Below are 25025 nucleotides of genomic sequence, written 5' to 3'. Positions count from 1 at the left end.
AGCAGGTGTCCTCGCACAGAAACATGGTGACGCTAGCAGACCGGTAGCATACTACAGTGCACAATTAGACAATGTGGCAAGATCACTCCCAACATGTCTCAGAAGTGTAGCAGCAATGGATCTTCTGGTGAGTAAGAGCGAGAACGTAGTATTAGGACATAATTTAACTATCTATACACCCCATGCTGTATCAGCTCTGTTAAATTCAGCCCAAACCAGACATGTTTCTTCAGCTAGATTCACAAAGTGGGAACTAGCCCTGATGGCACCCTCAAACATCACCATCAAATGATGTAGCACCTTAAATCCAGCTACATACCTTCCGTATGTGTCTCTAGAGACACAAAGGGTGGGAGGTGAGGAGACCCTGGTTGATGATGAGTTAGGCAAGAATACTGACACGCATGACTGTATGGAACACCTGAATCAGACCTTTACTGCAAGGCCCGACATACGTGACACCCCCTTAGAAAATGTAGATTTTACGTTTTATACAGATGGAAGTTGCCATAGACAGACAGAGATAGGAGAGCTATGTACTGGTTACGCTGTTGTAGACGATCAGGATGTGGTAGAAGCTGAACCCCTTGGCCCACCTCACTCAGCCCAGGTGGTGGAACTAGTAGCACTAAGGAGAGCGTGTGAATTGGCAGAGGGTAAATCAGCCAATATATATACTGACTCTAGGTACGCCTTCGGGGTAGTGCACGATTTTGGGGCCCTTTGGCGTCTTAGAAACTTTACGACAGCAGCAGGTACACCAGTGGCACATTCACAACACATAAAAGGACTTCTGACAGCGATACAGTTACCCAGAACAGTAGCCGTCATAAAGTGCAAAGCCCATACCTTTGAAGAAGACCCAGTGTCATTGGGCAACAACAGGGCAGACAAAGCTGCTAAATGGGCAGCAGGGCAACCTATGACTGTATCGACCGAGACTATGATGGTTTTTCAGACATTAGACACGCAGAAATTAATTGAAATGCAAGATTTGTGTTCCCTGCAGGAAAAGGCGGTCTGGAAGGCGAAGGGATGTGGTCAAGAGTCCTCAGGACTCTGGAGGAATGGACAAGGTAAGCCTGTAGCTCCCCGAACATACTATCCAAGCCTGGCTGAAGCAGCACACGGCCTGACTCACCTGGGTAAAGAAGGTATGTGCAAACTGGTGAGAGCATACTGGTGTGCTCCCGGATTTTCCTCTCAGGCTGGTAAGAAAGCAATGTCATGTCTTACTTGTTTGAGGAAAAATGTTGGGAAAACTATTCCAACTGAGCCATCCCACATCCCTCCTACAGACGGACCTTTTCAGGTAATACAAATTGACTATATCCAATTACCACCGTGCAAGAATCTAAAGTATGTGTTAGTATGTATTGATGTGTTTTCCGGTTGGGTAGAAACATATCCGGCAGCCACTAATACTGCTGTGTTCACTGCAAAGAAAATTGTACAAGACTTTGTGTGTAGGTTCGGTATCCCTAGAATCATTGAAAGTGATAGGGGTACCCATTTTACTGGTGATATCTTCCAAAATATGTGTAAACTCATGGGAATCAGTAGCAGACTTCACACCCCTTACCGACCACAAGCCAGTGGTAAGGTGGAGAGAGTAAACGGTACTATAAAGAACAAACTAGGTAAGATAATGGCTGAAACTGGGTTGGCATGGCCTGAGGCTTTGCCGTTGGTCCTCCACAGCATTCGAACCACTCCTAGACCTCCTCTTAATCTGTCCCCCTTTGAGATACTGTTCGGACGACAACCTCATTTGATCGTGAGTCCACAAGACGACTTGAAGTGTAATAATGAAGTGACTGTACAATATCTTATAAGAATGAGTAGACAGCTAAAACAACAACAACAAAAAATAAAAATGCTGTCACCTGGTATGCCAGAAACGAACTGTCATGATGTTGAACCTGGAGACTATGTTATGATCCACAATTTCTTACGTTCAGGTTGTTTAACAGAACGTTGGGAAGGCCCGTACCAAGTGCTGCTGACCAGTACTACATCACTGAAGGTTGCAGAGAGAGACACTTGGGTCCATTCCACCCACTGCAGGAGAGTCCATAATCCGGAGAAAGTGCAAGATAAAACTACCGACGACATAGAGCTGTCACTTGTGGGCCTGTTCCGGGAGACCTAAAGCCTGCAGTCGAGACACCTGAACCAGAGACGTTGCCTCAGAACTAACTTTCCAGCGATGGAGTGGCGGTTTTTGTTTTTCTTTTGTTCCAGGATTTTCCTTGTTTTTACTTTTTCTAGGACATTCTATTTTTGTGAAGGAGGATGGAGGACGGAGCAGAGTTCTGGGAGTGATACGGATGAAATGGAGGCCGAAGAATAGTTAATAGGATACTCAGAGCAGCCCATTATCAAACTTGGTCCAGGGGTTATGAAAAGGTCTGCTAGCTCAGGAACTCGGAGGCAGTGTGAGGGGCTATTGTCTGATGAGTATTGTATCTGCAAGTTCTTCGACTCCCTAGTTGAAGAGAGATGCATCCAACGATGCCAGTCCCCCAGTACTCTGAATATAGGCGGGCATCCTTTGGAGGATTATCACACCCTGGTGGGTAAGGTACTAAACCAAACCGAGTGTTGGGTGTGCTCTCACGTGCCGCAAGGGCAGCATAATATAGGACTAGTGCCATTCCCCCTAAACATATCTGAAGTACTCGAATTGAGGGGTGGGAGGTCCATAGATGGGAGGTACAATAACACTAGGTCCCCTAGTCTGACGCTTCGACAATACTCCATAGGCAGATCTTTGCTGTGCCTAAATATATCTCATGCAAAGCGCCTGGAGAATTGGGAGGCTGACCTATCAGATCAGACAATGGCTCACCACACTCATTTTAGAGGGAGACTCACAAGGTCACTACTAGGCAGGAATGTTGATGGAAGTCACAAATTAGGGCGTATAACCAAACATAAGAAGGTATCCATTGGAAAAGTCTCTACAGATAAATGTAAAAATGTCATTAATGCCGACACGTGTCTAGAACAAATGGAGACACTAGGCATGGGTAGTTTTATCAAAACTCTGTGTGATATAATTCATGGGCATACTGTTCCTTATGTTCTCCCTGACGATGTGTATTTTGTTTGTGGAAGGAAAGCTTATTCCTGGGTGACTCCCAGTTCCAAGGGCTTGTGTTTCTTAGCTAAACTGGTTCCTGAAATCATGACTATTCATGAAATGGTTGGTATTCACAAGACTACATCACCACCATACATACAAACACAGTATGAACACCGTGACAAGAGAAATATGATTCCTGGTGAGGAACCCATAGCTACAAAATTGATTAGTGAAACTGCTGGTTTCCAAGTTATGGTTGCTCTAGATCTCACCAGGACCGCTCGGGGAACATTAAACTTTAAATATATCCAAGACCTAGCTAAATTAATAGATAATATCACAGAGATGTATGATGACACTTTCAGGTATACTGGAAGGGAGCTACAAGCGTACAAGAAGGAGTTGGTGCAACATAGACTGGTACTAAATTATCTCACCTCTATTACTGGTGGGTACTGTGTGACACTGGCCACCCAGTTCGGTGTCAAATGTTGCACGTACATCACTAATAATACGGATGACCCTAAAGAGGTTATAGACCGGAAGATGGACGAAATTTTGCAGCTGAAATGGGAATTCCGAAAGAGCCATAATTCTTCGTTATATGAGGTCGGGGAAAAGGTGGCGGGTTGGTTCTCGTGGTTGAACCCTGTGAAATGGTTCTCCGGTCTGGGGGAGTGGGTACAGGAAATGGTTGCTAGTGTAGGTAAGCTCCATCTTCTTATACTGGGTGTCATCTTAGCAATTGGTTTAGTTGTCAAATGTGTTCCTACTGTGTTGAAGTGTGGAAAACGGTCTCATAGGAGTAACACAAAGAAAGAGACTGAAAGGGTGGTACCAGATACCGAGATCATGGTCTGTGAAGAAGTATTGTATAATCCTGAACTTGAAACGGTGATTGGGTGATTGTTTAGTACACTATCAAAGGGTGGAGCTGTCGAAGTCAGCAAATTGGATAAAGTCATATCAATTAAAGTCTAGCAAACTTGGTTGTCTCTATCTGAAAAGATGCGTATGGTACGCATCGACGTACAAGGGCACGCTACGGCGTGAAAGGGCGTACGCATCCACTACACGTGGCAGCAACAGTAATTGGTCTTTTACCATACATTCGCACAAACACGCATACTAATAAAATAGTACACATTAATGGTAGTTGCAACACATAGTCAGTTATGTCGAAATATAGTAGTATTTATATGTTATATCAGAGTTACATGCATTGTAATGAAATACACGAAACAGGTTGAAGGAATCACATCATGAGTGGTATCATAATGAACCTCGTTACATATCCTACTGTTTGGTTCACTCTGCGAGGGAATCGCAGAGTGCATACGCAAGTTATGAATGATAGGGCATTATGAACTACTTAAGACTAAGGAATCTTGGCGGGAAGAGCCGAGCATACCCCCTGGAGAGGTGACCCCCTCCTTTGGATTCCTTAGGATGAACCAGCCAATGATTGACAACCCCTTGGACATTCCCGAGACCTGGACCAATAGATGCAAGCTATACCATCTTCATTGTATTACTGTATTTGATTGTGTATATAAGCAGCAGCTTGTGATCCAGTGTGCAGACATCTTGTCCCCAGACTTCAGGATTGAATGACTGCACTGGATCCAGAGCGCCTGCGATAAGTAACGACTGTATTTACTATTACTTCACTTGAGCATATTTATTGTACTTATTGTGAATAAATCTTTGTGCGTTGGAAACACAAATCGAGGTTCGACAATCGTTATTGGTTAGCGACAATACGCACATAACAGAACTCCTTAAAATCAATCCATTGTTGACTAAAAGAAAAATACAACATTAGTATTATGAGAACAAAAAAACCCCATATGTAATTTACTAATACGCATCTAGTGGATTGCTCATTATAAAATGTATCTGAAAAACCCAAAGTTTAACATTTTAGCAAACCTGCTCTTTTAAATTCTCAAATACATCAGATAATAATGTAGAACAGAAAGCTGTATGGCCAAAAACTGTACATCAATATGAAAAACAATAAATCTTCTAAACCCACCAGACATACCCATTAAGTTAACTAACTAGAGTATGATTGGAACCCTACAACAAGAGAAATTACCACTAGATTATATTAACTAATAGGCTAGGGAGGGTTGCTAGACTTTTCCTAGCTAGAACTCTCCCAAGTATTATTATTATTATTAATTTTTATTTATAAGGCGCCACTAGGTGTCCGTAGCGCCGTACAGGGACAAACGAAATTACAATACAAGGAGAGACAGCACAGTACAGTAAACAATAAGCACAGTAACTCAATGAGCTCAAAGCACAGCAAGGGCGGGGGAGGGGAGAGGGGAAGGTCTTCGTACGACGGAGCCCAAGAGGGAGGGCACGGATAATAGGGAGACCCCCGGGGGGGGGAGAGGAGGGAGGGGACAGGGGGAAGAGGGTCCTCGAGGACGATCAGGTTGCTGGAGAGCAGAGTTAACAGTGGTGAGACAGGAGGAGGGGTGACCCTGCTCAAAGGATCGTACAATCTAAGGGGTAAGGTAGACAGACAGAAAGACATGGGGGAGAGAGGGAGGAATGGAGGATAGGGGAAGGGGAATGAAGGGGAAGAGGCAGAAGAAAAGGAAGGTAATTAGGTGGGAGACTGGAAGGCTTTACGAAAAAGGTGGGTTTTTAAAGCCCGTTTGAAACTGGACAGATTAGGGGAAGTTCTGATGGAGGGAGGGAGCTTGTTCCAGTGGAGGGGGGCAGCGCGGGCGAAGTCTTGGATACGCGCATGGGAGGAGGTGATCAGGGGAGAAGAGGCGACGGTCATTGGCAGATCGGAGAGGGCGGGAAGGAGCATGAATAGAGAGGAGGGAGGAGATGTAGGGTGCAGTGGAGTTGGCGAGGGCCTTGTATGTAAGAGTGAGAAGCTTTAAGAGGATTCTGAAGGGGAAGGGGAGCCAGTGAAGGGATTGGTAGAGGGGGGAGACCGACGAGGAGTGGCGAGAAAGGAAGATGAGCCTAGCGGCTGCGTTAAGAACAGATCGAAGGGGAGCAAGATGAGATTGGGGGAGGCCAGTGAGGAGGAGGTTACAGTAGTCCAAGCGGGAGATGATCAGAGAGTGAATAAGACATTTGGTGGCATCTTGGGAGAGAAAGGGCCGGATGCGAGCGATGTTACGCAGCTGGAAGCAGCAGGATTTAGCAAGAGAGAGAATGTGGGGGCCAAAGGAGAGAGAGGAGTCGAGGGTGACACCAAGGCAGCGAAGTTGGGGGACAGGGGAGATAGAGGTGTTGTCGACAGTGATAGAGAGATCAGAAGGGGGCGGGGTGTGAGACGGAGGAAAGACTATGAGTTCAGTTTTGGCGAGGTTAAGTTTGAGGAATCGAGAGGACATCCAGGAGGAGATGGCAGAGAGGCAGGCGGACACCCTAGAGAGGAGGGAGGGAGAGAGATCAGGAGAGGAGAGGTATAGTTGAGTGTCGTCGGCGTAGAGGTGGTAGTTAAGGCCGTAGGAGCTGATGAGTTCATCCAGGGAAGAGGTGTATAAAGAGTAGAGCAAGGGTCCCAGAACAGAGCCCTGAGGGACCCCGACTGGAAGGGTGGATGGGGGGGAGAGAAACCCAGAGGAGGTGACGGAGAAGGAACGGTCAGCAAGGTAAGAGGTGAACCAGGACAAGACTGAGCCGGAGAGGCCAAAGGATATCTACCTAACCAAGTCTGCCCTTAACATTTTGAGTTAATATTAATATCAACACTAAGGGGGCACAATAAGTAACTTGTGTATTAATAAACAACAGTTAACCAAAGGATTTGGAGATCATGTAACGAGATCGGAATAAGAAATTTAAGCATATCTCCTTCAAGGACTCTAAACTTTCACAGGTACTCTCTCTTGTCAAGCCAATCCACAACATCGCTGGGTGAGATGAAGAAATGTTGCTTTCTGTCCGCCGACACCCTCAATCTGGCTGGGTATAACATGGAATAAGGCAGTTGCAGATCACGTAATCTTTTTAACCTGGGTGAACGAAGTCTGACTTTTTTGGACTTCCAAAGCAAAGTCAGGAAAGACAGATAAAATGATTATTGTATTTAAGGGAGCCTTGATGACGTACCGGTCTTAAGACCGCATCTCTGTCTTTGAAGTGGAGGATCTTAGCGTTGAAGGTGCGCCAAGGGGCGCCAGTAGGTGGTGCCCGTGGTGGGATACGGTGTGCCCTTTCAACTGTAAAGTGAGGAAAGAATGCCTCTGTCCCAAATTCCAGGATTAATCAGCTTTCCAGAAACACCTACGGAGTAAGTCCCTCCGTCTTCTCAGGGAGACCAACAAATCTTTAATTGTTGCGCCAAAGCCGTCCCTCAAATCTGACATTTTTTTTTCAATAATGATTTTATTAAAGTTTTTCCTTTTGGTTATATGGTACACAAAAACAGAAAAGACATACATTGTAATTAAAAAGAGGGAGGAATGGGGGAGGACAAGGGGAGGGGGAGAGAGGGAGGCAGTACATAACAATACGAGTCAATAACATAAAACAGTACCAATCTCAACATTTTACAGATTTTACATATCGTTTGAGAGACAACATAGATAGTAGCCCTTGGATTTTACTGTGGGGGGTTACACGAGGTTTCCCCGGAGGCGGCCAGGACTAAGGATTTGGTGACATATTGATTCCATTCAAACCATTTGATGTGGGGAGAGGAGGCAGAGAAGGAGTAAGGGACTCCCAACGTTTCCATGTCAAAAATTAACTGAACCTTAGAAATGATCTTGACTATGGAGGGCAACGTAGCTGATTTCCAGGCTTGGGCAATCACCACACGGGTAGCTCTAAAGATGTGGCCTATGACATACCGATCCCCTAATAACACTTGTGGAGGAAAGAAATGTAAGAGTGCAACTTCCGGTGTACTAGGAATCGGAGTTCGAATAACTTTGGATATTAAGGCATACACCTCTGCCAAAAGAACTCTGACCACTGGACAACTCCAAAAAACATGGACAATATCCCCTATCTCTCCACATCCACGCCAACAGGTCCTGGACTGATCTGGCCATATCTTGTGCAACCTATCGTGGGTCATATAAAGTCTGTAAAGCAACTTGTAAAGCATCTCCGAGTTGTTCAAACACCTCGACATCCTATGGGCATTTGGTATATTTTGTCCCACTGATCCGGCTCAAATTCCCAGACAATATCCCTCTCCCAGGCTAGCTGGGAGGAGGCTTTTATCGGGTGGTGACTTGTGTTGAGGTGGGTGTACCAGAAGGAGATAGCCACTTTGTTACTTCCAGTTGAGAGTTTGGAGAAAAAGAGAGCTGGTGGGTGTTATAGGGAGGAGCCCGTGGGTGCAAGGAATGTAACCAATGCCTAACCTGGAGGTACTTGTAAAAATGTTGGTTAGGAATGTGGAATTTATCCCTCAATTCAGAGAAGGGTAATAGCCCTGAGCCAGAATAGAGCAGTTTGAGATTAGTGATGCCCCTCGAATATCACAGGGAGAAGTTTCGATACTGCGACGAGGAAGAGATTAGAGGTAGGGAGGTTGGCAAGGTCAGAGGTCTTTAGGAATTTGTCCAAGGTTGTAAGTGCATCACTCGTGAGACGTGGGAGGGTAGCCTGGGGGGGGGGGGTCTCCAGGACCTGGGAATCCAGAGAAGGTCAGCCAGTGTGAATGCAATATTGAGGGCTCTCTCCAGGTCGACCCAGTACTTAAGGGAACCTGGGAGAGACCAGTCTCGGAGCTGAGCTAAGACGGCCGCTTCCTGGTATTTGACCCGGTCCTTTTTGAGCATGCCATAATTGTATGAGCTAGTTTAGGAGGTTTCCCCTTCCAAATATAAGAGGTAAGTAGGTTACGAAATTTGTCCATATAGCATTTGGGCAACTTAAAAGGCAAAGTCCTAAATAAATACATAATTTTGGGCAGAAGGGACATTTTTTAAACGCGGCTATCCTGCCTAGCCAGGAGACCTCATGATGTTGCCACGCTTTTGCTAGAATATTTAATTGTATCACTAGTGGGCCATAGTTGGCCTCCAAAAGGGAGTCTAAATGGGGTGTTATCATGATTCCTAGGTAGGGCATGGATAGGGACCTCCAAGAGTATGGGAAGGCCGTCTTCATTCGACCCAGAAGGGGCTCTGCCAAGTTAATCGGCAGAGCGTCCGTTTTAGTTGTGTTTAATTTGTAATAGGAGACCCTTCCAAATTCTTGTAGCAGATCGTGTAAGAGTGGAAGTGAGGTCTCCGGGCTAGTCACGTACAGCAAAATGTCGTCTGCAAAAAGACATAGTTTGTGCGTGGTAGCAACTAAAGTCTAAATGCCTGGGAATTGAGGATGTTGCCTGATTTGCTCGGCCAAGGGTTCAATAGCCAAGAGAAAAATGAGGGCCGAAAGGGGACAGCCTTGTCTGGTACCATTTGAGTGTAAATTTAGCTGATGAGAAGCTGTAGATTGAAGTATTCCCCCGCTAAAACCAAACCGAGCAAGGACTCCCGCAAAATCTGAAGTTTTTTGTTTATATTGTGTAATCTGAGCAATCAATTCGGTAAACTGATCCTGAACAGGAGTGGTAGAATCTTCCAATGAGGAGATCCTGTGTTCGTCCATCCGCTCACACATTTTTTGGAGATCATGGTGAATAAGGGAGAGATCGGCCTGCCTCTCACATATTCTGTCAGTAACCTTCTTTTCACTAGTAGCTATAGCTAGTAATACTTGCTCTAATGAGAGGGTAATCACAGGAGGCTGCAGATCAGGCAATGGTGGAGGAGTTTGAGTGGCAATTGCCTCTTTTCTTGAATTTGCTGATGTGGACCGACGAGCATATCACTCCAATTTGGCCGCGGCAGCAGTTGCATAATTGTGTTTTCCCATAATATTGGAAACAATTACGTGACAAGTTTATCCTAATTACTGTGCTCTGTAGTGTAGGTGCTGTGCTGTAGTCAAAATTTACAGTGAGTAACGCAAACTAATCTCTCTTACAATTCCCACAATATACCCAGCAATATATAGAAGGTTAATATACAGACGTGTAAAGATTATTACTTGATGGTAGTGATTAGTTCAGCACTGAAATGTTCACATATTCATTAAGACAGGGTATTGTACTCACTCAAATCTCAACATTTAACAGTCTAGCATAACAATCCAGAGGTAAAGCCCTGTATGGAAGAGAGACTTTCTTAAATGAAATGTAAGGCTGATTCCAAATTTAACAATGGCTCAAGCTTGTTTTTTATGCAGACCCTCCACTGGATAAATTTCATGCAGGATCTTAATGGTTTATTCACCTAGAGCTCAAGATGATGCCATCTTCATCCAGAGCTCAAAGTGGCAATTGCAGCGACATAAAATGGCAGTTGTAATGACACGAATATTGAAATCACCTCTCTTTCCTCTCGAGCAGATAAAGCATAAATTGCCTTAAAGTGTGATGAATTAAGCGGAGATTAAAGAGTGAGAGGACACTCAGATGTGTCAGGTTTTCGTTTACTTCCCTGTCACATTGTCTCTTACATAAAGTATATATAGATCGCTGTATAGGAAGTTAGGGCAGAGAAATACTAGATCCGCTCCGGGATGGGTGAATCAATTCCTCACTCCCCATATCACAAATATTCAGAGCAGTCGTTAATCCACCTACAGTGACAGCCACCGGGTTTCCAGGATAAACATGGGATTTGGCGGTTTCAGACAAATTCAGCCCCTTTATATCAGAGATATAATACTTGACTGTCCAGATATTTAAGGTACCCAAAACTGGTCCAGCAAAAGGCAGACAGTTTGTGCCCCTATATTTTTTAATCTCCGCATGGGTTGCTATGGGTATTTAAGGATAATTACACAGATTTTGTGGGAGAATAGGAAGCACACGTCCTACTCCATACTACCTCAGGCCACGCCCCCCAAGTTCACAACTTCATGAACAGATGGGTTTTAAAGGAGCGTTTGAAGGTGTGCACGTTAAGAGATAGCGTGCAGCACGGTAGAAGTCTTGAATGCATGAGCATGAGACAAGGTAACCATATGAGAGGTTACTAAATACTAAAGTCGACGAAGTTTTAGGACCTCAACTAACAAAATTCTTCAACAAGATCCTGGAGGGGGCTTCCTTCTACCCAGCCACTAGTAAGGCTAATATCATTGTTATAACGAAGCTGGGGAAGGACCCCTCCCTATGTGCTAGCTACAGGCAGATATCATTACTCAACGTTGACTTGAAGATTTACGATAAAATATTGGCATCTAGATTGAACCCCCTCCTCCCTTTCCTCATCCATCCTGACCAAGTGGGCTTTATTACAGGCCGCCAAGCCCCTGATAACACTAGGAGAGAATTCATAATGGTAAGCTTCCCTCTCTACTTATGGCGCTCAACGCTGAAAAGGCGTTCAACCGCATCTCCTGGTCTTTCATGGACGGGGTGTTGGGAGCAATGGGGTTCTCTGGTAAATTTCTGAATGGGGTCTCGTTCTTATACCTTTTCCCATCAGCTACAATCTCAGCAAATGGCCTGCCCTCGGCTGCTTTTACCATCTTAAACAGCATGCATCAATGCTGCCCCCTATCCCCCCTTATAAATTCCTGGGCTGCCAGGATTTGGGCTAACCAGAAGATAGCATACCAGTGGGCTCCTCTACTCCCAAAATTGTGCTCTATGTGGATGATGTCTTGATGACTGTTGCTAACCCGACTGCCACCCCCCCTTTCCCTTCTTGGCTGAGAAGGGCCTCTGAAGGTCAACACAGACGAGACAGAGGTTCTGGCTTTCTATATCCCCACAAGTGACAAGTCGCAACTTGAACGCTCCCTCTCATTCAACTGGCGACTCCAAAAAATTAAATATCTTGGGGTATACATCTCTAAACATCATGATCACCTTTTTCAAGCTAATTTTCCATGCATTCTCGCTTAAATAAAATTAGATCTCACCACCTGGACACAACTTTACATCTCTTGAACAGGCCGCATTAATGCTGTTAAAATAAATATCCTCCCCAGGCTACTTTACCTCTAAAAGACCCTGGCCACCCATATCCCCCTTATGTCTTTAAGTTCCTTCACTTCCACGTTTCTAGATTCATATGGTTGGGGATGCGCCCCAGGGACCACTTTAAGGTCCTGAAGAGGTCCACCTGGGGAGGGAAATTGGGAATTCTTTATTTCTGTTCCTATTACTTCTCTGCCCAACTCACCCATGTGTTCAGTTGTGTGGCTTGGAATCCTCTATAGTCTGGGTAGGCATTGAGGCTGAAGGTCTGGGACTGCTCTCTCCATCTACTCTCCTCTGGCTCGGCGTCCAAAACACACCCTGCTTCATCCAGTCATTTTACACTCTTTGACTGTCTAGCACTCATCCTCTCAAAAAAACGGACTCTCTTCTCACCCCTCCCCAATGATACAACTATTTAATTCTCTGAAATTTTCATCGGGTCTCTCATCCAAGAAGTTTCAGCCATGGCTCTGGAGGGGAGTCCGCTATCTAAATAACCTCACTGCCATGACAATTTTCCTTCAATTCTCAGACATTCCATCCCAACTAAACATCTCTTCTAAATAGTTCTATAAATTCCTAAAGCTCCTCCATTTTCATAACACTGTTATAGCTCGCCTCTCCTCTCGTTCTCTCACTACCTTTGAAAATATCTGCCTGCACCATTCCTCCACAAAAGGTCTTATTTCTACGCTATACTAAGAACTCGCTTTGCCTACTTTAGACCATAGAGACCCCCACAAACTGGCCTGGGAACATGACCTCAGTTAAACTCTACTGAACGAAGAATAGTCAGAGATACATGAGAAAGCTGCCTCCAATTCTATCTGCGTTAAAATAAAAGAGAATGTTTACAAAGTGTAGTATCAATGGTACTATGTGCCCTACCGACTTCACAGTATGCTGCATGACTTTTTTTCTCCACATATGGTGAACCTGTCCCAAATTGACAAGTTTCTGGGCCAATGTTAAACAGCGAATTCAATCGATACTTCAGGTCAACGTGCATTTTGAATCTAAATTTTTCATCCTACCTTTGAGGGCACCCTCGGCGACTCGTCACCAGAACAAGTTGGCTAGACATATTCTTTCGGCAGCCACCAGCCAGATTGCAGCAGACTGGTGGCAGCAGACTCCCCCATCCCTTCAAACCATAACTAATAGAGTCTGGCAGGTACAACATATGAAATACATGACAAGCATTCTTAACAATTCATCCAAATCTTTCAATCTTTTATTGACTAGATCACGATTAGTCCTCCTTTTCTTTATTTATTCTTTGACTCTTCACTCTCACTTATTCTGATATGGAAATAGCCTCCTCATCCTTTCTTGCCTTTCTCTTCTATCCCCTTCTCTTCTGTTTCACTCGTTTGCAAATTAAAATCCTTGGTCATTTAAAACGCTACCACTATGTTACCCTTGCATTGAGATTTTACAATGCTACGCTGGCCGTATAATTTGTTTACTTTTTATTTATATACATGTTGACTCTTAATGCTGGTAATATACTTGATTTTAGAAAAATAAAACTTATAAAAAAAACCAAAAAAAAAAAAACCAAGATGCCAAATTTTGTTGAGCTTCACTTTGTTGAGTAGATGTAAATTGATCTTGAACATTACAGGGAAACCAGAGAAACAGAAAGTATTTTTTTTGCTTGCACTCGAGAATGGACACTTTAAATCTGGCTTCAAGTTCTTCCTCCTTCTATACCCTCGTAGCCTATCAGGACCTTCAGTAATATTTTAAAGGAACCAAAAGGATAGAACCAGAAAGAATCAAATGAGAGAGGGGAAAGAATAAGGTTCTCCAACTAGAACAACAGGAAAATAGAACCTTATGTGCCCAATAGAACTTAGGTGCCCAGTGTCCCTCAAAGGGCTCAGAGAAAAGCACAAAACATAAGTATAAAAATCTAATTTTATCAAATCTGTTACTATGGGAGCGTACACTCAGTAGTAGCAGTGTGCAGTACCTTACGTCCAAAGCTTGCATCTTTGGATGCAAAAATGTTAAATCTGTAAAATAGTAGATGTATGTACCGAAGACCCAGTTACGACCGATATAGCTTCTCAGCCAAGGCCCCGTGCTGTGCAGGAGCCACTCAGCGATCTTTTAAAATGTGCTGTCAAATTTTATGGAAAACACTAACCTACCCATTAAGCCCGATGAAATATTGCAGTAATCCACCAGGCAATGCTCTGCTTAGATGCCAGTCAACCTCTCTTGTGGGCATCATATAGTACCAAAAAGCCATGCATCCTACTGGGGGGTGTATACAAGATAAACGAAAAGAAGAAACAGGAAACCCCTTCCTTTCACATCAAGAGATTCTTCTGCCCAGAGCATAATCTAAACCATGCTGTCAGACCAGCCCATAGATCTAAGGATTATGGCCTAGACAGCAAATCTGTTAAAGCCAGTTGAGCTAAACATTGGTGATGAAAAGGCACCTGACTTAACAGGTCTTGTCTTGTAGTCAAACACCACACGCCTTCTACCATGCTCAAAATGTCCATGGACCACAACCCTCTTCACCAGACTGTAGCACAACAATCAACTAAATGCTCTATATTTAAACTTTCTTTAGCACCTGCAGAATCACTGCTACCAGAACAGATAATCAGACGAATGTTCCAATGTACAAATATGGTGTCTACCAACAACGCCTTCAGATTACTTAACCTGCAGCCGCAGTTCTTCAGTTGTGGTTCACTCAATATGCTATAATGTCAATATTAGACTTACTCCATCTGTCCACAATCTGCTGAAAGACTACCGGGTGATGTGACCATTCCCCAGGGTGAAGGTACTTTCTACTGAGAAAATCTGCTTCCTCATCTGCAATCCCAGGATGATACTACCATAATGGCGCAACATCATCCTGCTGCTGGTATCTTTCGTGGCCAGGGTGCTCTTGGTCCACCCCTGATGCTTGAGGTATGCAATGGAATTGTCTGACTGCATCTGTACAACAATTTTTAGCAAGAACTGGTGCACCCTGACTAAAGCATTGAAAACCATTATGCTTTCCAGCAAAGACCCAGAAGGCAGCACTAAAGAGTGAAGGACGCCAAGTCGAAAAGGTTGATGCCAGTGTACAGTCCCAAACAGTGAAAGGGTGACCCCTGTTCAGGGTGTCACTTCTCAGCTACCATAGGAGTGACTGATGAACTTTTGAAGACAGTGTGATTAATAGCTGGGCAGATGATGGTGAGACTTGTTCCATTTTGAAACTAGATTGATCTGAATCTCATTTCAATGCAACCATGCACATTTCACCACCTTAAAAAGGTCAAAATTATCTTTCCTAAGAGAGACATACAAAAATGAACAGATGCCAGTCTGTAAGTTAACAGGGATGTGAAGATACCGGGTTTATCTGGCCCAGTGCTACCCAGTACCTTCTAGGATTCGTATGGTCACTCAGGCAAAATGCAGTTATAAAAATACAACAGTATATTTATTGTTATACAAACAACACTAGAATATTATATACACACAGTAAATAAATGCCAGTCAGATTTACCACATCATCTGTCCCTTACCCCAATAACTTAAGGAGATATAGTCACCTGCTGTCCAGACTTCATGACCCATGGATCCCTCTCAGCTGCATATATAGACTTGAGTTAGAAAACGACAATTCAAAACTCCATCTTGCACCTTCCTGAATGAAATCCAAGCATGAGCACCCCTCCCCCCTGGAGTTGTTCCTTATATATCACAGGTCTAATTTCCACAGTCTTTCCCCTCCCTGGGCAAACCCCTGCGTCTATTCTACTTAACCATTGGTCAGTGCTGGACTAAAGGGGGGGGGGGGGGGGTTGGACAGGGGAGTGAAGATGAGCTGTCCTTTCAGAGAACCTCCCCTGTTAGATGGCCTGTCTTGACTAGCCTGGTGAGAACAATGGACACTAATTAGTTTTCCTACTCAGGCACATGGCAACCTGATCCCTACCCATAATCCCCCTGGCTTTACTTTAAATACAATGAATAGCAACCTTACTTCAAGTTATCAATATACAATAAACAATATACATATGTACACTGAACTACAATGTCCCCTTAGCCACATGTTATTGGACAATGCAGTTATAGTCTGGTGAGCTGGGGAAACAAAAGAAGGCTATAAAAAGTATTTGCTATAATTCACATATCACACTCGTTTTGTCACATTCCTCCCCTACTTTTTTTAGCCCTTGTTTCCCAGTGGCTCCCTAGCCCCAAGTAATCATTTCTTACAAGTCCAAAGTTTCTGGCCTGCTGTGGTTTCTCCTGGGTCTGATGGTAAGGTAGATAGCAGTACACAGTTCCTCTTTCTCCCACCAGGGTCCCATGGCTGCAGGCATATCTTCCCACCCAGCTGGAGTGGGGGTTTATGCTGTCCTGTGTCATAAGATGAGTCAACAATAAAACTGGGCCACTCCGGTGCACACATCCATGGTAGGAGAGTTGTAGTCCACCATCCCTTGGGTGCCTTGTCCACCCTTAATTGCCCAACTGAAAATAGTCCCTTGGCCTGTCCTTTGTTTCTGGAGGCCATGCTCCCCTCCCCCACATATCCGAGGGAAAACTGCCAAGTGGCAGGAAAACTTTCTGGCACCTTGTCCGTTTGTTTCTGGCAAAGATCCAATCCCCCCTCCCCCAAACACTCAAGAGACAACTGCCCAGTGGCAGGCAAGCGTGGGGGCTCCATTAATTCTTTGCTTATGGGGAATCCTCTGTCCCCCTCCCAAACCACATGTGGGTGCCCCTGTAAGTATGTTTGTGTGCATCTCCCCTCCCCTGCTACCACATCCAACTGTTGCACTACTTCCCTCGCCTCTGGCGCATCGGGGTAGTGTGAATCCTCATTGGACACAGACTTGTCCTCCTGGCAGCAAAACAAAGTGGATGGAACTTGAAGGTACTAAACAGCATATCTGAAAAGACCAGATGGAAACATGAAAGTTCTTCTCTTTTAGGAATGTAACAACTACCCCTGAGGAGATTAAGGACTGAATGGATTTCTGTACAACAAAACACTTTGTATTGTCTCCAGGAAAGCCCATAATGGAAAACCATATGCGTGGGGATTTCAAGACATCTATGATCTATTATGGGTCCTGTAACGGTCTGAAGACTGAATTGGAGTCCATTGGCAAAAAAAAAGGCAGCCCATTAGAGGACAGTATAATATAAAGAATGGTGAACGGCAGCCAGGTTCGGTGGTGAAGCAAATAAAGCAAAGGGTTCAGGCAGAGACATAGTTGAGGACAATTCAAGGTCAGTACATGAATAGTGGATAACTGAAGGAAGGATGCAGCAAAAGGACAATAATCTGGCAAGAAAGATAGGAGCAAAATAATCTGACAAGGAATACAGAAACAAGCAAGGCTTATATAGGAAGTCAGAGGAAGTCAGAGTAATGAGCTAGAACATGCTGGAACTTCAGAAGAATAGTATGACTGATTTAGAACACAGAGAAAATGCAGGGAGCTGTCCAGCAGTCAGAATAACAAAACTATCCAGAGGCAAAGACAAAGATAATCCATCTACAGTCTCCAAAGTTACAGGAGCTTGTTTATTTATTTTTAATAATACTTTTTATTACTTTTTTTAACAAGTATACAAATATTACATAAACATAGAAAACACAAACCCGAGCAACAAACAAGAAAAGAGAAAAAGAAAGAAAAAAGGGAGGAAAGAAGAGGAAGAAAAAAAAAAGTAATGGGGAAAAAATACAAGAATAACACAAGCAAATGTATAAATACTGTCATACCTTGAAATGCCAAATATATTAAGGAACCCATATCAAAAACATACTTAATGCTACACGAAACACCAATACCCTACAAACAAAATTCTGATTCTAGGCAGTCCCTATATTGTGAGAATCTATCCGTATCAGGAAAAAAAAACTAAACAACTATTTCAGTGCATGTTGAAAGAAGTCCTGGAGGTTGAGTAAGGAGCATCTAAAGTTTTCATATCACAACTTACTTGCACATTAGAAACTACCTTTTGGATGGAAGGGAGTACATCAGACTTCCATACCTGTGCGATTACGGCCAACATAGCCATAAAGATTTGACCACATATATATTTAAAACAGAGAGAGGTACCAGATGGAAAGATCTGTAATAGGGCCACTTCTGGTGACATGGGTATATCCTGCTGAGTAACAGATTTATCAAATGCAAATACAGTTATTCACAGGGCTTGAACTGCTGGACAAGTCCAAAAAATGTGGAAGATATCCCCAATTTCTCCAAACTTACGCTAGCAATATTGGCGCCATTTTATGTAATTGATCAGGAGTTAAATAGAAACTGTGGATAAATTTAAAACACATCTTGCTATGGTTTAAACATTATGGAATATAATAAGTAGAGGAGAAATATAGATTCCCATTGTGCTATAGTATAAACCTGTCCCAAGTCTTGATACCCAACACAATTGAGAACGAGACTTAGTTTGTTCATGGGCTGATAGAAGAAACTTATACCAAAACAAAATACCTGCTATATTCTAACCAGAAGTCAGTCTAGTCAATAACCGCTGGAGAGGCTTGGAGAACAAAGAATGAGGGAGGCCAAGTGATTTTATCCAATGTTTGAGTTGAAGAAAAGTATAAAGACTACATGATGGAAGATAAAATTTAGACCTGATCTGTGTATATAACATAAGACCATGCTTATTATATAAATGTTCCACCATAGAGGCTCCATTGTTAACCCATTGGGATAGAATGAGAAAAGGGATAAATTTAGCTATAGAGAGAAAAGAAATATTAGAGGTGACTAATCACCCATCTTGAGTAGCGGCCTAAGTTTAATCCTATACCTTCCAGGAATCCCTTGTGAAACGAGGCAAACTAGAAGCAGGGGGTCGCCATGCCCTCGGTATCCACATCAGATCTGGGAGGAGGAAAGAAGGAATGGCATTTTTCTTCAAATCTACTCAAGGTATTGACTGGGTGTGGAGACAAAAGGCATGCCTCCTGCCAGTGCTAAACCTCCCTCTCTCTTCTCTGGGGTCATATGTGAATAAGCCAATCACAGGGATCTGCCTTTTCAAACATAAAAATATATCAACTTCCGAAAATTGATCATTAACCCGTTAGGCAATAACAATGCTAAAGTACGAAATAAATATAATAGCTTCGGTAGTATTATTATTTTAAACACGGCAATCCTACCCATTTAAAACAACTCGCAACAGATCCATTACTTAGTCAGGTTAGAGAGATTCACCATTAGCAGAGTATAATTAACAGTGACTAAATCTTCTATCTGGGCAGTGATTAATATATCTAAATATGACAGCGCAGAAGTTTTCCACGAATACATATAATTCGGCCGGAGGCAGACCAAAGACCAAAAACTCTAAAAGAATATTGACAGAAAGAGCATGTTTTAAAAGTATTTAATTTATAATAATATAGCTTGCTGTAACTCTCCAACATGGCATGCAAGAACGGTAACAAAGTCTCATGGCTTGTTATAAATAAAAGAACATGGTCAGCAAATAAACAAATTTTATGGGTAACATTTCCTAATTAAATCCCCTGGCATGTAGTGAGAAGAATGAATTAAAGCTGGTAAGAATGAATTAAAGCTGGTAATTAAAGCTCTATTGCTAAAAGACAAACAAAAGGGGACAGATGGCATCCCTGTTTAGTTCCGTCCCAGAGTATAATGCCATTATCACCCTCAAAATAGCATCCTTAAATCCAAATCGAACTAAGACTTGCTTCATAAAACAACAATGTAGTGATGAAGTGATGTTTATTAGATTGTTCAATAATATTAAATGAATACTCGTCTAGTATTATCTGTCTTCCCCAACAAAGCCTACCAGGTCCGTATGTATCAATCCAGCGATAATTCGATTAAGCCTACTGGCAATGAGATTAGCATAAATCTTTAAATCAGAAGTAAGAAGAGCTATCGGACGATAATTCAGACATACAGATGGATCCTTCCCCTATTTAGGTATGGTAACTATCCAAGACTCTAATATTTCTAATGGAAGGTACCCTGCTCCGTTCCCCCATTATATTATTGTACTAAAAAAGGAATTAGATGACACTGAAACATAACATAAAATGTATTAATGAATCCATCAGGGCCGGGTGCTTTATCCCTTGGCAGATCTTTTATGACTCTTTGAATCTCTTGGGGAAACCATGGTGCATTTAAGGAAGCAGAAGTATCTGGGTCTAAAGTTGGAATATTTTTTTAAAAAAAGAGGGAATGCAGGAAAATCCAAAGATTTGGAATAAAATTTTACATTTCTTTAATGTCTCTTTGGTCATTGGATCACACTACTACCCACAGGGAGATCCAGGATGTAAATCCATTCCTTACTGTGGTACTTACCATCGCCAAATTAACCATACTCCGACACCGGACTACTGCTACTCCCCCTTTCCTTTCTGAAGTTAAAACAGAACTTTTAGACTCATTATATATTTATATTTTGACAGCAACCCTTCCTGATATTGAGAAGGGAGTGATAAAAGTCTACATTTAATGGGGCCCTTATATCGATTCAATATCCCATGATTTAAGAAATAGCATCATGAAACTTTTTGACACCACCCATACTACCCTAACCTAGCTTCCACTAACATACGCTCACCACCAACTTCAGAGTACAACTGAATTTGGGAACAGATAGCCTAAAGTTGGACCTAGCTTTCGACCACCCCCGCAGCCCCCATCTCTTTGCCTCCTTCATCAATCAGGGCACATGGGTACTTAAGGGACCTAACTGACATGATGGGGTGTGCTTAGCAGGACTGGCATACCTTAATATTTGTCATTTATAGATACTTGGGACATTCACTGGAAGTTTGATTGTTTTTATCGTTTTGTTTTGTTGTACTTGTTTATCTGTACACGTAGCCATGGCATTAGTATTTCATTATCTCTAAATGGCTCTGATTGAGATGCAAGGAGGTCATTCCCCTTGTGTTGTAATAACCTTAAAGATCTTATAGACTGAACATGTTTTGAATGTTTTATGCATTATGTATTAGATTGACACACTTTCGATGCCTGTATGCATTGTACTTTATTTGAAAATCAATTAAACAAACATTTAAAAAAAAAAGAAGAAAATAAAGAAATCCCTCGATTTCACTTTCCTGTGGCGAGTGGTTGGACAGTTTTTAAGGATATAGAGGATAACCTGTCAAGAGCGAGGTGACACTGAAGCAAGACCACTGCCTTGCAGTGAGGAGGAAACAAAACCTGTGTGGCAGCTATAACAGAGATTGGCTAAAGAGACTGCTACTTTTATTGTTTTCCTTTCTGTTAGTTTACAAAACTACTGTGTGTTTGTTAAACTTTCATTAAAAATGCTACAGTGCACTTGTTCCTGAATCTCTAGGTCATCACTATTGTCTATACAGAAGAACACTTCATGGTGCAGATCATCCACTTCTCTGTCGGCTTCTAATTTTAAGAAACTCCTCAGAATGCTGTTTCAGGGCACTAATTCATGCCCCAATGTGTTTATCTCTACTCTGCAGTGATTACTATTTGCAGTTTTGTAGCAAATTATTATTTTACATCTCAAGACTTTGTAAGACCAGAAAATCTCAGTAGCACGTGCCTAAACATACACCTATGACACAGATCTCTCGCTGATACATCAGAGGGCTTGTAGATAAAAAACAAATGATTGAATGCTTATCAGAACTAAGCAAGGCTAAAATGGGACAGCCAACTATGCCGAAGTTACAATTCGATTTGCAAATCCCGGGACAGGTACAGGCCTTTAACAAAAGTGCCCAAAATTGATAAAAAAAAGGCCAGCACCTGCAATCCACTGGTGACGGAGGCATTTTCTAGTTTGCCTGGACCTAACTAAAAGCCTGATACGATAGGTTCCCCAATTATTTAACAGGCGGTCAAAATTTGAAATACCACTCACCAACTCATGGGTAAACATCGACACCCTCTCCACCTTTGTTCTGGTAAAAGAATTTCTTGAAAAGTTTGATGTTTATAGAACAGGAATTTTATATCCTTAATTTGTCAAATTTACACTAAAGGCTACTTAAAACCCTTTCACCAGCTAAAAGTTGAATTCCCAGTCCCAAATGTTTTTTCTTTAGATATATATGGTATATCTCACTTCACGTAGTCTGCCCCAAATAGGTAGACCCAGGTGCTTTTATACATATGATGTGGGAATATCCTCTAATTGTAAGTATTTAGAACTCTGTTTGGGCTTCAATCTGGAGAACAGGTGTGGAGGTTACTCCCCTTAGCCTAAAGCAGGCCTGTCCAACCTGCGGCCCTCCAGGTATTGTGAAACTACAAGCCCCAGCATGCTTTGCCAATAGACAACCTGTTGATAGCTGGAAGGGCATGCTGGGACTTGTAGTTTCACAACATCTGGAGGGCCGCAGGTTGGACAGGCCTGGCCTAAAGTATACCTGCTTGGTTTGGATCTTGAGAAAAGGTTGGGTAGCAGTTGCTTCAAGTATGTGTTTAACTTGGCCTCTCTGGTTAAGGTGATTATAGCTAGATCTTGAATGGCAGAATGTCCTCCATGTTTCCAGGATTGGGTAATTCTGGTACCTAATACTGTCATACATCAGTGATTCCTCTAAAAAAGTAGGGGAGCCATACATAAATCCCACAAAGTTTGGCTATTTTGATATTGCTCCAGATTGGCAATATGCCCTATATAGGACAATTGTGGTAACCTGAAGGCTCGGAAGGCCGCATGTGGCCCTAAGGCCACCTGGTCCTCATCATTGATGAAGATCATGTATCAGTTCAGTAAAGATCCCTATGGCATCATTCATACTTGTGTATTCTCTCTATAGATGCCCAATCCTACAAGAATGCTGCTGTATTTTGCAAGCTGCATGGAAAACATGGGGGTGGTGTATCAATTGGTTATTGTGGTTAGTAACTTAACTGTCTACTCAGGGAATTAAAAAAATACTAAAAGATGAAAAGCATTAAATTCAGCTAAAAGATGCCCAAACACATTACAATGAAAACATTAAAGTAATGCAAATAATTAATACACAACCTATCACTCTCCTCTGGCGTTGTCCCATCCTCATTCAAACACGCTCTTATCTCCCCTATCCTCAAGAAACCCAATCTTGACCCCGCCTCTCTTGCAAACTATCGCCCTATCTCTCTTCTCCCATATGCCTCCAAACTACTTGAGCGGATTGTCTGCTGCCGCCTCACCAGGCACCTCTCTGACAACTCCCTCCTTGACCCTCTCCAATCCGGCTACCGCCCCCTCCACTCCGGCTACCGCCCCCTCCACTCCACCGAAACAGCCCTGGCTAAAGTCACTAATGATCTCCTATCAGCCAAATCCAAGGGTCACTTCTCTATACTTATCCTCCTTGACCTCTCCACGGCCTTTGACACTGTGGACCATCCCCTCCTGCTGCAAACTCGTCTCTCTCTCGGCCTCTCTGGTCCTGTCCATGCCTGGTTCACTTCATATCTTGCTAACCGCTCCTTCTCTGTATCCACGTCTGGTTCTTCCTCCACTCCCTCCCTTCTCCCTGTAGGAGTCCCTCAGGGCTCTGTTCTTGGCCCTTTACTCTTTTCACTGTATACTTCCTCCCTTGGGGCTCTCATCTCCTCATTCGGTCTTCAGTATCACCTATATGCTGATGATATTCAACTATACATCTCTTCTCCTAATCTTTCCTCCTCCCTCGTGTAACTGACTGCCTCTCAGCCATCTCCTCCTGGATGTCCTCACGCTTTCTTAAAATTAACATCTCCAAAACTGAACTCATTGTCTTTCCCCCACCCAGATTCCCTTCCCACCACGACCTCTCCATTGTTGTTAACAACTCCACTATCACCCAACTCCGCTGCCTGGGAGTCACTCTTGACTCCTCGCTCTCTCTTTTGCCCCCCACATCCAATCCCTCGCCCAAGCCTGTCGCTTCCAACTCCGTAACATTGCCCGCATCCGTCCCTTCCTCTCTCAAGAGGCCACCAAAACTATCATCCATGCTCTCATCATCTCCCGCCTCGACTACTGCAACCTCCTCCTAACTGGCCTCCCCTGCTCCCACCTCGCCCCCCTCCGCTCTATACTCAATGCGGCTGCGAGACTTATCTTCCTCTCACGCCGCTCCTCCTCTGCCTCCCCTCTCTGTCTTGCCTTACACTGGCTCCCCTTCCCCTATAGAATCCTTTTCAAACTCCTTACCACCACTTACAAGGCTCTCTCCCAGTCTACTGCCCCTTATATCTCTAACCTCCTCTCCATTCACACTCCTGCCCGCTCCCTGCGCTCAGCCAATGATCGCCGACTCTCCTCCACTCTGATCACCTCTTCCCACTCTAGAATCCAAGACTTCTCCCGCGCTGCCCCCCTTCACTGGAACGACCTCCCTCGCTCCATCCGTCTCTCACCTAACCTGTGCTCCTTCAAACGGGCACTTAAAACGCCCCCGTTTCTTAAGGCCTACCAACCATCCACTTAACCTCTCATCTCTTCGGTTCTCCCCTTTGCCTCACTGGCTCCCTTCTGTGCCCGATTCTGTCCACCCTCCGTTAGGATGTAAGCTCGTATGAGCAGGGCCCTCTTTCCTCCTGTCTTCATACCTGTTCTTCCACTCCGTCTCTACTGTATTTGCCTGCCCGGAGTTTACGAAGTATTGGTATTTTATGTTTAATGTTCTGTACTGTTTTGCCCTGTATGGTCTACTGTTTGTACTGTGTACGGCGCTGTGGAAACCATGTGGCGCCTTACAAATAAACGATGATAATAATAATAATACTACACAGTTAGATAACAAAGGGCATTTTTGTCTTTCTGTTAAATCGGTTGTATATGCACAACCTTTTACTTTTAAGCCCCCAGTAACACCCCCTATCCCTCATATTAAATATCTTATAGCAGTAAAACTCACAGTTACATGAACAAGAAGACTATTGTGATGAGTTATAT

At 43.4% G+C, this 25025-nt stretch overlaps 1 protein-coding gene across 1 annotated transcript in view; it reads right to left on the bottom strand.

Annotated features, from left to right (window-relative positions):
• The window catches only part of LOC142095362 (synaptonemal complex protein 2-like), a 315417-nt gene that overhangs the window by 131698 nt on the left and 158694 nt on the right, over positions 1–25025 (bottom strand). The window lies entirely within an intron of this gene.

This window comes from Mixophyes fleayi, chromosome 6 (assembly GCF_038048845.1).
Source record: "Mixophyes fleayi isolate aMixFle1 chromosome 6, aMixFle1.hap1, whole genome shotgun sequence".
Taxonomy (NCBI): Eukaryota; Metazoa; Chordata; class Amphibia; order Anura; family Limnodynastidae; genus Mixophyes; species Mixophyes fleayi.
This window is presented reverse-complemented; position numbering and strand designations above follow the sequence as displayed.